The sequence below is a fragment of the Pristis pectinata genome, chromosome 15 (assembly GCF_009764475.1).
Source record: "Pristis pectinata isolate sPriPec2 chromosome 15, sPriPec2.1.pri, whole genome shotgun sequence".
Taxonomy (NCBI): Eukaryota; Metazoa; Chordata; class Chondrichthyes; order Rhinopristiformes; family Pristidae; genus Pristis; species Pristis pectinata.
In genome coordinates this window covers 42,841,630-42,854,588 of record NC_067419.1, presented here as the reverse complement: position 1 = coordinate 42,854,588, position 12,959 = coordinate 42,841,630, and the positions used below count along the sequence as shown (strand labels likewise).

Sequence of the window (12,959 nt, the reverse complement as noted above, 5' to 3'; positions counted from 1 at the left end):
TTGGAGGTCCCTGTTTGCTGTAACTGATTCCCAAAAGCAAAGGTCATTCCTTTTCCCAATATTCATGCCTCCTCACAAGGTTCGGGAAGATTCAGAAAGAATATGCTGCAGCATTGCCTTTCAAATCAAAATGTTGAGGTTTAAAACTGACGTTATTTTGCAGGTTATGTGACGTATGTAAGCTGGTGATAGTCTAAAACCCTAGAATTCTCTCACTGGTTAAACAGTGCTATTGATTATTTATTACTGTGACTGCATGCTCGGATCCATTTTTGTTTAATGCATACACTGGACGTGGGTGTTGATAGCAACATCAGCAGTTATTGCCCATCCTTCATTGCCCCTGAATTGAGTGGCATGTTAGACCACTTCAGAGGATATTGTTGTGGATTTGGATCGTTAGTTAGTCAGACCAGGCAAGAATAGATTTCCTTTGCGGAAGGATATCAATTATCCAGGTGTGTTTTATCAGGGTCAATTATTTTCATGTCACTATTACTGACACTAGCTTTTTACTTACTTGAATGTAAATTTCCAGCTGCCCTGGAGCAGCTTTATAATTTGTAATGTATATAAAAACATTAAAACCTTCAAAATATTCAACAGGTCAGACAGGTCTGTGACGCCGGGGGAGTTCATGATCTTTGAGTAAAACTAACTTCTGGTGTGAAACCAGATTATTATCAGGATGCTAGGTTTTTGTCACCAAGATATTCAGTACTTTAGCTGTTTTTCTGACTAGCAGTGCACACAAGAAGTAGCATCACTACTTACCAAGGCAGTCCATTAGAGAATGAGCATCAGAAACCCAAGGGAGTGTGGGGTTGGTGTGGTGGCACAGTTACATGGATGAAGTTGAGAAGAACTTCATGGAATAGATAGAGTGGACAGCCAGCGTCTCTTCCCCAGGGCACCACTGCTCAATACAAGAGGGCATGGCTTTAAAGTAATGGGTGGGAAGTTCAAGGGAGATATCAGAGGAAGGTTTTTTTGACCCAGAGAGTGGTTGGGGCATGGAATGCGCTGCCTGGGGTGGTGGTGGAGGCAGCTACGTTGGTCAAATTCAAGAGATTGCCAGATAAGCATATGGAAGAATTTAAAATAGAGGGATATGTGGGAGGAAGGGGTTAGATAGTCTTAGGTGAGGTTTAAAGGTCGGCACAACATTGTGGGCCGAAGGGCCTGTATTGTGCTGTACTGTTCTATGTTCTTAAGAACACCATATGAAGTACATAAAGTTTAGCATAAACCTTACCCTATGGTTCACGGTTAGAGATGATCTTGCAAAAAAGCTTACTGCTTAGTAATCATAACTGCTCATAGAATGCTGAAATTAGGCAATAATTGTCAACACCGTTACTATTTTCTAATCGGCCATCTCTTGGGTGATTTATTTCATCTAATCCTGCATGCTGAATGGCTAGATCCTCCATCCTGAATTAGCTATATAAATTGGCCCCAGTTCAAATTTCTTGCTGGTAGAGGAGTGGGAATGCTCTCATTTCCTGAAAGTCTGCCACTGTGGACCCATTGTTATGACAATATCAGCTTGCACATATACAGCAACTTTAATGTAGTGCAGGTCCCAAGCGGCTTATGAATGTCACCATTTTTCACTTGGAATGGGATATGTTTCTGACCCACTCAGTTATAGCAAGAGTTAGTCTCTAGCCTCTCATTAAAATGGGAGCAAAGGGGTTGTCCATGCCCCACCCACTACCAAATCCAGTGATGGAGAACCAACTATATTTGAATTTAGTAGTGATTTGACAAGCAGACATTTTGCTGCAAATCATTGCCCATGGAAGAGCAGGAAATTGGCAACCCCACCAGCAGTTTAGACAGAGAGGGGCTACACAATCCTGGAAGAGAGTGAACAAGAACTTGCAGTGGGCCACAGTAATTTTGTGGAGATAAGTCGATTCATCCATTCTGTCTGCCTCCATAAAAAAGTATTTGGAGCCCTAGAAGGTACAGAATTGGAACTTAATTTTTTTAAAACCGTATGTTCAAATGTGATCCAATCCACAAGTCTCAATTCCAACTTTAACTGCATACATGCAGTATGATGTATATAACACCAATTGTTAGCTAATAGTGAACTTTATGATGCTGCAACTTGGCCAAAAATCTTGAAATGAACCTTATAAATATGGTTTCTCTGTTGAAATTAAGACTTCAAAAGTGAACTTGAATAATTTGTAGGTAAATACTGAATATGTACTTTTGCTTTGCCAACATTTTGCTCATCAGTGCTTCTGGGGAAATTAGCTTGGTAAAATTTCATTATTTAACTGTTCTTTTCTTGATTCTCTTAACAATGGCAGTCGTCAGTCATAGCCAACTATGCTCAGAGGTTTGATTCAGGTAGTTTGAGATGACCACAGCCACTGCCTCAGCTACAGAATCCACATGACAAGAGGATTTCTTATTCTCTTATTAGACTTGCCAGGTCCGATCTGTAGTGTATTAAACATTGCCCTGCAGGAAAGAGGATGCAGAATCCATGAGGGATTCTCCAAAAGTAAGGCACCAGAGAACAATAGCAATATGTGAACTATTAAAATAAAGGGGCCGTGACTCTAGCTTGCATGACTGATGCATTCTTTTCCTATTGATTGCATTCTTAAGTGTACTCAAACCACTTAACCATATTTAAAAGGCAGGCTACCATGAGAACAAGTTGGAATAATGAGCAGTATTCTTAAAGCTGAATTCTACATTGTCATTACTGTTGTGGCCAGATATCTTGGCAAAGGGCCCTTCAACTGAGTCTGGATCCAAGGGATGTGATGTTAGTAAAGTTTACCTGCAGGATAGGGTCGTGCTAATTGTTCTTAACATAGCTTCAATGAGAAGTTAAATGACTAACCTGTGAAACTCGTGACCGTATATTTACTTCTGTCATAGTCTAGTATACATTGGGGCTGGGAGACAAGTGAAAACCTTCGCTTGAATAACCAGGGAGGTTGGTAAAGTGCATCCCTCGGGAAATCCAGAAAAGGTATAGTAAAGGAATAGGGATGATATTTGGGATCCAGGGAAAAGCCATAAAAGTTGTCTATAAATGTTATTTTTTTGCTTCAGTCCTTCATATCCAGTATGAGCTTTCACTTTTTGAAAAACCCCCATTGACTCTGTTACTGCAACAGTAAAAGGATAGGTATAAGTTACCACCAAGTGATGATTTGTTTAATTTCCAGAAGAGAAGTTTGAAGTTTGACCATGCCCTTTAACTGAATTTAGAAATATTCTTGTTTGTTTATAATTCGAATGTAATTATCAAAAATATTTCAAATTACCCATATTCCATAGACTGCTTTTAAATCCCCACCACCAACCCCACCCCACCCCCCCCCCCCCCGCCCATTCCATGAATTCCATGATACCGTAAAAGCATCACTATTCTTGGGCTGTCTGAGCTATTATTTGATTCAGTAAAGTCATCATGATCTTTCCTAAACTATCTTCTGATTTCCATTTTCCTTTCTATTGGGGCATTTACATGGTGTAAATCCAGCATAATGACAATATCTTAAAAGTGAGTAACCTGTGCCCTTTTTTCGTAAACTTTATCAAGTTTACATATCAGGAATGAATGCTTATAGGAATAAAACATAGAGTTCACAAAAATCAGATTTTTTTGGTCTTCCCTCTCGAGAAAAGTCTGATGTGTAATAATATGCCAGATTGTGCTTCTTGCTAACTGGCAGTTCCATAGCAAGTCCACAGATCAGCTTATTCTTGACTTCTGTGCCTGTGCTTGTGGGGACAAGCTGAGTGTTGGCTGCTGGTTCTTCCTCAGCACTTGAATCTTGGGGCAGGACAAACCACCAGAGATGGGGTGCTAGCTGTACTTCACATCTGGCTTCAACCCTACACGATTGCCTACCATGGCTGGCAAATGTAGTACAACCGAGTACATGGGGTCCCCAAACTTGCCAAGTGGTTTGTTTTCTATACCTTAATATTTTTAGTTAAATAGAACATAGAACATTACAGCACAGTACAGGCCCTTCAGCCCACAATGTTGTGCCGACATTTTATCCTGCTCTAATATCTATCTAACCCTTCCCTCCCACATAGCCCCCCCCATTTTTATATCATTGATGTGTCTATGTAAGAGTCTCTTAAATGTCCCTAATGTATCTGCCCCCACAACCTCTGCAGGCAGTGCGTTCCACGCACCCACCATTCTCTGTGTAAAAAAAAAACTTACTCCTGACATCCCCCTTATACCTTCCTCCAATCACCTTAAAATTATGTCCCCTCGTGTTAACCATCATCGTCCTGGGAAAAAGTATCTGACTGTCCACTCGATCTATGCTTCTTATCATCTTGTACACCTCTATGAAGTCACCTCTCCTCCTCCTTCTCTCCAAAGAGAAAAGCCCTAGCTCGCTCAACCTATCCTCATCGGACGTGCTCTCCAATCCAGGCAACATACTGGTAAATCTCCTCTGCACCCTCTCTAAACCTTCCACATCCTTCCTATAATGAGGCGACCAGAACTGAACACAATACGGATTTCTATCACTTAATTGTGATTATAAGTAAATTTATTGTTATATTTAGCTTATAATATTTTAAATCCTTTGCACTGATTTTTAAATGTCTGATCATGAAGGAAGTTTAAAAGCATTTCAAGAGCTTTCAACCACAGTGTGGTCCAGGGCCAGAGCACTGCATTGTTCGTGAGCCAAATGTCTTCATTGCAGTGAGGCCAGTAGACATTCAGAGCACATGGCCACGGAAGGCAAGTACAGCTACTGGAATAGCAGGCAAGCATGGTCTGACCCAGTAATTTGCCTTCCCTAGGTTTGTGTAGTCTTTAATATTCCTGTAGTATTCTACATGTATCAGATAAACTCATCACCTGCTCCTTCAAAATGACATTAGAATTCAGTATTCTAAAAATTGCTTTAAGAAATCAATATGTAAAGATGTCTAAGAGACAAAAAAACCTTGCAAATTGCAAAATTTGAAACGAGTCCTAAACTGGGGTGCCGGATGTACATCACAGCTGGCCTCTTGAGTTTTTGCCAGCCATGATCGACATATATAGCACATCCCCATTCCTTTGAATGGGGAATCCAATCTTGGTAAATGTTTGTTTTACGCACTGCTTTCTGTCAACAAATTTTAAAGTACTGGATTTTTACATTATTTTGAAAGAGCATACCCAAGAAATGACTGGGATTCTGACACATGCAGAACATTGTAACTGTAGGCTTTAATATTCCAACAGATACTTCCTTGAGCATCATTATCAGAGAATGCAGCAACACACAAAACACTGGAGGAACTCAGCGAGTCAGGCAGCATCTATGGAGGGAAATCGACAGTCAACGTTTCAGGTTGAGACACTTCATCAGGACTGGAAAGAAAGAAGATGGCCTGTATAAAAAGATGGGGGGGGAAGGGTTGGAGCAATAGCTGGCAGGTGATAGATGGATTCAGGTGAGGGGGTGTGAGGGAGGGGGAGAGTGGGAATGATGTAAGAAGCTGGGAGGTGATAGGTGAACTTCTCGACCTAAAATCCCGACTTCCCATTTCCCTCCATAGATGCTGCCTGACCCCCTGAGTTAGTCCAGCACTTTGTGTATTGCTCCACTTTTCAAGCACCTGCAGTCCCTTGTGTCTCCATTATCGGAGAATGAGCTGCGTAGAGACTACATGCTTCTGGAATACAATTCATACATAGTCTCAAGTGTACTGATAAGCAGAAGGAAATATTTGTGGAACACTGTCACAAGAAATTTCTGATGTTTACATTTAAATAGCATCCATTCGGTGGATGGTGCTTCTATACTTTGGTGTACAATTAAGCACCACCACTTTGCATTCTGTTTGTATGTGTGTGCTTTCTCTTTGAAAAATTGTTCTTCTCTAATTTCTGTCTCTTCTGACCTGAAACCTTAGCTTGAAGTTCTCCCTATTGTTGCAGATGTGGCATTTCTTTCAAGAGTTTAAGTATTTGCAGATTTGTTATGCATCCTTATGCACTAGTTTTTGTAACAAAAAAAATACCTAATTCTAATCCCTGTAGTTACAGTACAGATTTTTTTTTGCTGTGTGAAAAACCAAACATGGATCAAGTTCCAGAAATGTATTTCTATTCCTTCATTTCCTGTGGTACTAGCCACCCCTGACCTCAGCTCTGAGAAATCACAAATAGCCTTCGTTAGTATCTATAATAGCAACTTATTCAATCTAGAGATACCCAGTGTCACTGCTCCCTATAGCTAATGTGAGGCATTCAAAGAATGCGCAATAAGTCTTCAGCTACATAGTCTGCAGCAACTGTTCCTTCCTCTCTTCCTGTTTTAAAAGTGACTTCCTTCAGGGAGAAATGCACCCCAAGGTATGTGGCTGCAGACTTTCCACACAGGAAATGGTATCTATATGGTGCTGACAGGAGAGTGTTTTTGTCACTTGGTCTGCTTAGACTATAATGAGCTTCCTGATGACATAAAAGATGATTTACTAACCTCAAATGCCATTTCCATGAGAACTAGTTTTGCAAAAGCTACTAAAGTTAACACCTAACAGTTGTCCAATACATCATTGAGTATCTTTTTTTTTATGTTACTAGATTCACAAAGGTAAATATACCTTTCCAGATATTACTTGGTCCCTGTTAGCACTGGTAATAAATAATGTAGGCACTGAATAATGAATGATATTATTTTTGGTGGAATTGTACTGCTGTGTTACATACTAAGGAACAGCCTGTTTACACACTCACTCATTGAATGTTTATATTGTTTGCATAAAGGCACTCATTTTGAAATAGATGTCAGATTTATAAAATTAGTTTTTAATCTACACTTTTTTTATCCTTCATATGACAGGATATTAGACCTCAAACCTACATTTTAATTACATTTAATAACACACAGAAATAGAACAAATGAACGTTTTTGTTTTATCAGAGAAGGATTATGAGGAGATTCATACTCTCTAGCCTAACCTCTAGGGAATGGTGAATTATTGAAAAGTCAATTTTAACTCATTAATTTGAGAGAGGTAAAATTATTCATTGTACAACTAACTATAGAAAAGCTGCATACCAATGTTTTTAGGGGCTGTTGCAATATTTCCATGCATTTCTCAAATGTTCCACTCATAAAGTATACTGCCCCTTGCTATTTTTGTCTGCTTTTGGCTTGATAAGAATTTCTGCAATTTATAAACGTGCATATGCCGTCCTTCCTGTGTAGATATTTTTAGTGTCAGTTTCTGTTTAGAGTATTTCCTGCAGGGGTGTTTCTCACCTTTGGTGTCTTTCATTTTTCACTGAAAGTAGTGTCTTAATCTTGCCACTTTTGTGTGATATGATTTGGGTTTGTTGTTCTTTCAGTTGAAAGACTAAAGAAACTGCAACAATGTCTGCTTCCTGTAGCAATGATTCCTTTTCTTTCTGTGGTTCTTTTAAAATATGATCATGAAGCAGAATTTTCTGCATTTATTGTTCTTATTCATCAACCTGTTTCTTTTTTTTAAAGAGTCTGCACAATTCAGTGCATTTAAAGAATGTTTAATTTGCTTGCAACTAGTGAGCTTAACGAAAGAAAGAGGTCACTGTTTTGTTGGTACTCTGGGAACATATTTCACACAAAAACAGTAATTTCAGCTGGTTCTTAATTGAGTAATTTATTGAAATTTAAGATTTCTTTTTCCAATGGAAGGTTTTTTTTTGACTCTTCATCCTCACCCTTCCTACTTTTGCGTATAGAATCACAGAAATTTAAGACCTGGAAGGAGATCATTCAGGCTGTCATGTCTATGTGAGCTGAAAAAGAGTTATCCAGCTGAAAGCCATCTCATGACTCTCAGCCTGTAGACTTATGGGTTATAGCACTTCTGAGTACTACTTACATGCCTTGCATTCTCTTTCTTTTCTTCAATCTTTTTATTAAATTTTAGATTAATACACATAGCAATAGTGATTATACACATGGTGCGAAGAGATTGGGATTACAATAATAACAGTTGACATATACAAACACAGGGAGTAAAATATATAATCTGAACCTCCCAATCTCTTACTAAGTGAACATGATACAAAAGAATTTGAAAAGAAATTTGATTATATGAAAAGAGAACCCCAAAATTAAAAAAATAATAATAAGCAAAAGCAAACCAAAAACTTCAAAGAAAAAAGCTGGACTGTTATTTCTTCGGTTAAAAAAAAATTATTATGTCATTAGCTCCGCTCCTCTATATTCAAATAAAAGGTTACTGAAAGGGATTCGAGAAAGGGCCTCCTTACATCATATAGAAATACTGAATAAATGGACTCCAAATTTCTCAAATTTAAGCAAAGGATCAACAGTACCACTCCTAATTTTTTTCTAAGTTTAAACATGTTATAGTTTGAGAAAACCATTGAAATGTGGTAGGAGGTATAGGATCCTTCCATTTAAATAGCATGGATCTCTTGGCCACTGATGTAACAAATGCAATCATACGACAAGCTGAAGTGGATAGATGGCCGGAATCCATCATTGGTAACCCAAAGATTGCAGTAATAGGATGAGGTTGTAAATCAATATTCAATACAATTGAGATAATAGTAAAAATGTCTTTCCAATATTTTTCCAAAAGAGGGCAGGACCAAAGCATGTGTCAGGGAAGCCACCTCCGAATTACATCTGTCACATATAGGATTTATATGGTAATTAAAAACAGGCTCCCATGCATTCTCCACCAACCTTTCAGGCTATATGTTCCAAATCCCCATCACCAATAGAGTGATTCCAACCCCTGTCACCAATAGGGTGAAAGGTTTTCTCTTCACCACCTTTCTAGTATTTCTACCAATTCACTTCTATCTGTTTTACCAACCAAAAAGAAACCTACATGTGTCTGTTTGTGTCTATCTGTCTGTCCATCCCAGTTACCCCTCTCCAAAATTCTGAGTAAGCTCACAGCTAACCAAGGGAAAGCAATGCTGTTATTGCTGGAAGTATTTTCTTATTAGTATATACAGCACTGTTGTGGACCTTGGCTGTATGAAGGTATTGCTAGCTGCTGAATCATTCATTTATAATATTGACCTCCAGAGTGAAAAGATTTCAAATCTCTGAACAGTGCCTTGATATTCACTAGACTAAGTACATTTGGTAGGAATGAAGTCCCTTGCTCCCAATCCCCATCACTGACCTTGGAGCTCTGAAAAGCAGAGACGAGCTCCATCCTCTAAATGCAGCATTGATGTCCAGAAAGAGTACTTGTATTCAATAGCAGTTGAACACAAGTTTAATTACTAGTTTAATTAGTTGAGCACAACATTGTGGGCCGAAGGGCCTGCTCTATGTTGTAGTACAACATTTTAATTGCTACATGGTAGTGGGTGGAGAACCAACCACTGCTGTAGCCAGTGGTTCTGGTAAGGACATAAGTCAAGTAACAGCATGATCGGTTAAATTAGAAGGTGAATACACAACACCACGGTCAGTCCAAGGAACGAGCACCAGTGAAATCTGCTAAAAAGGGTCAATAAAGTGTTATATGTATGTGCTGCTGTGGCAGTAACCTTATTGAGGGCATAGCTTTCAGATATTCCCACAGCAATGAAACAGTTGAAGCAAATGCAGCATTGTGTGGCTCAGTGTGGGTGGAACACAGCAAGTGGTGCAGACGCTCAGTGCTGAGATATGGGGCTCGGGTGCATCCTGGCATGACACTGTTGGGCTTGTTCCCATAGGGAAATCTGCAGGCTGGGGATAGACAGAAGTGGAGAGACACCAGTTTCCCTCACGTCCAGTGGGAGAGGTGACAGTAGGATCTGGGCACTATTTCAATGCATGGAGCAGCTGCTGCTAGTCCCTAGCAACAGCCCACACTTAGTCTGCTGGTCAGGATGCACCCACGTACCCTACTCTCAGCACTGAACAGTCACACTCCTCGTGCCCCGCCTGCCCAGCACCAGCTCTTGCAGGCAGCCAGTGCATATTGCCTTGGTGGTTCACTCCACTCCAAGGCGTGCGATAGTGAGATCACCATTTTCATTCCTGCAGGAACACCAGTGGCGGGCAGAGTTTTGTGCCAGGTTCCTGGTATAGCAGAGTGCAGCCCAAGTGGACGGCTTTTATAAAGAGGTGGGGAGTAGGTATCTGTGTGTGTTCAGACTCCAGGACCAAGGGCACAATAGCAAATCGGCATTCTACAGAGCACCTGTGTAAATTTCCCATATTCCTTTACATCACAGGGAGGCCATTGAGTCTGTGCCGGCTGTCAGAGACACCCCATCGGTCCCATTCCCCACTTATTTCTCTGCAACCTGTTCTCACCCGCATGCCCACTAACTTCCCTCCCTCCGATTTTTTTTGTTGTTGTTCTTTCCCCTACCATCCACCCATATTAAGTGGGAATTTATGAGAGCCACTTAACCTACCAACCCACACAACTTTGGAATGCGGGAGGAAACCGGAATACCCTGAGGAAAACTATGCAGACACAGGGAGAACATACACGCTCCACACAGACGGCACCGGAGGTCAGAATGGAACCCAGGCCACTATGGCAACCCACTTGTTTCTAGAACTAAGCCACGGAGCCTTTAATCTAGCTAGTCAATGAATATAGAAATCTGACGTCAGAATCCCTTTGAATTAGTCTGTTTTGGAATGATGGATTCAGAGACAGGTTAGACTAGAAACTCTGCACTGTAGCACAACATTTTAATGCTACCTGATAGTTTCTCGCTCTGGGAAATTGTAGTTGAGTCTCCCTTGCATACGAGGAGGCCGGTGGATATGGGATATTTTTGCAAAAGTACATGCTTCATGAATGGCCTCAAGCCCAGAGAGTGAAGCCCCACTCTAGCAGAAGCCCAGTTTGAGCTGTTGTTGGGAATCTAGCAGTGAGTCAATGCCTTCAGTCTTCAAAGATGGTTCCAGGCTTGTGCAACTCTCTGGTGAGTTCCTTTTGGCAAGGTCCCCTGATGATGAAGCACCCTCTGTCAACAATGTGGTGTTTCATTGCCTGTTGAAGATGCTTACTGTTCATCCCCATGACCCACCCACTGCCCGCCTCCCCAGCGTCTTGAACTAGGTATCTCGGTCTCAAAATTGGTGGTCAGCCATTCTGCACTGAGAAGATTTGTTTTCACTCAGGGTAGTAAGCTCTTGCAGTATCATAGCCAGTATCAAATCTCCCCTCTATCTTTCAGTCCAGGTGAAGGGTCTCGACCCGAGATGTCGACTGTCCATTTCCCTCCATAGATGCTGTCTGACATGGGTGTAACACCTGCCCCTACACCATCCAGGGACCCAAAAATTCCTTCCTCCCCACCCATCCCGCTCCCACCCTGGGGACTTTCCACTACCCCTGCCATAGGTGTAACACCTGCCCCTACACCACCTCCATCCGGGGACCCAAAAACTCCTGCTCCATCACTGATATTTTAGTCCTCGGCCTCCTCCACTGCTGGGAGAAATCCAAACGCAAACTGGAGGAGCAACACCTCACTTTCCATCTTGGGACCTTACAGCCTAATGGGATGAAGATCAAATTCTCCCACTTTGAGTAACCCAAACCCCACCCCCCCCCACCCACTTTGCCTCTTTTTCTTTTCCCCTTCCCATCCTCTCTCTCTTTACTCCTTGCCAATTTTTTTCTCACTCCTTTTCCTCTCCTACCCCCATGCCGCTTGCCTCTCCTCTTTTGTCCACCTATCACTGCTCTGTTAACCCCCTCCCCCCATATATTGGGCTTCCCCTTCTCTGATCTTCAGTCCTGAAGAAGGGTCTGACCCGAAACATTGACCGCCTGCTTTTCTCCACAGATACTGCCTGACCTGCTGAGCTCCTCCAGCATCATGTTGTTTCTTCATCTAGATTCCAGCATCTGTGGTCCGTTGTTTTTCTCTCTCGTGCTTAGTTTCCTGCATGCCTATTTTGCTGCTTTTTTTTAAACTTTCTTCATATTTTAAAATACTTAAGTACCCAACATTGGCTGTATCAGGCATCACGGTTAAAACTAAAAGTGGTTTTATAATAAAGTTGTGAAGTTTACTCTACCTAGAGCATTTTCCTGAATAAAATGTCCTTTGTGCTATGCGAGTTCATTGCCTGGGTGCTGAACTGTGAAGAATGGATGGTGCTTAATTATTGTTTCAGAAACACAAGTTACTGTGTCACTACCACACAGTGAGAATCATCACTTATGCCTGACAGGAAACAATATTAATCAATTACTGACAGATCACTGTGATATCATATTTACAGAAGCTACCAGTTTAATTTCCTGCATGACATCCGGCTGGTAATACTGTGGTAATAGCTTCCTGTGTTGATACATCAAGCATGCTTTGTGTCTTGTTTTTCTCTTTTTCTGACTCAGAAGCAATCCCACAAAGTCTACCAGCTATGACTCTGCTTGACTTAGTTGATGTGCCTTAATTTTCTTAGCATTAAGGGATATTTACACTTTATTTATTGATCACAGGGATGGTACATCATATGAGGTTTTAATAATCTTTCAAATTATTTAAGAACATCTCTACTAGGAAATATCTACGAATAATTCATTCATATGTTGTATTTTTGACATCTGATACAAGTTGAAATTAGCAGAAATATTATCAATCTAATTTTTTAACATGGAGTAAACTGCATGCAGTTTGCCATCTCTGCAGTATAGAATTTATTCTTGAGCTTTTTGGCCATTATGGGCACTGACTGGTGGCTGGCCTGGTTATGTTCCAGTGTGTGGCATCAGGGAAGTGTGGAATATAGATTGATCCGTTACTCCATCTTACATTGCACAAAGGTTTTGAGGGAATAAGGCCAGAAAATGTAACTGTTCGTTCTTCATGTAAGTGTGAGCAACTTGCTGTGAAGATCTGTGCACTGAACAAAGCACTCATTTTTTTATGTGAAAGAAATTAATATCCCTCTTATAGTTTACAAATGATTGACAAGTTGAAGGATTTATTTTGTTGGCTGTGG

At 40.8% G+C, this 12,959-nt stretch overlaps 1 protein-coding gene across 1 annotated transcript in view; it reads left to right on the top strand.

Annotated features, from left to right (window-relative positions):
• The window catches only part of poc1b (POC1 centriolar protein B), a 69,215-nt gene that overhangs the window by 43,725 nt on the left and 12,531 nt on the right, over nt 1-12,959 (top strand). The window lies entirely within an intron of this gene.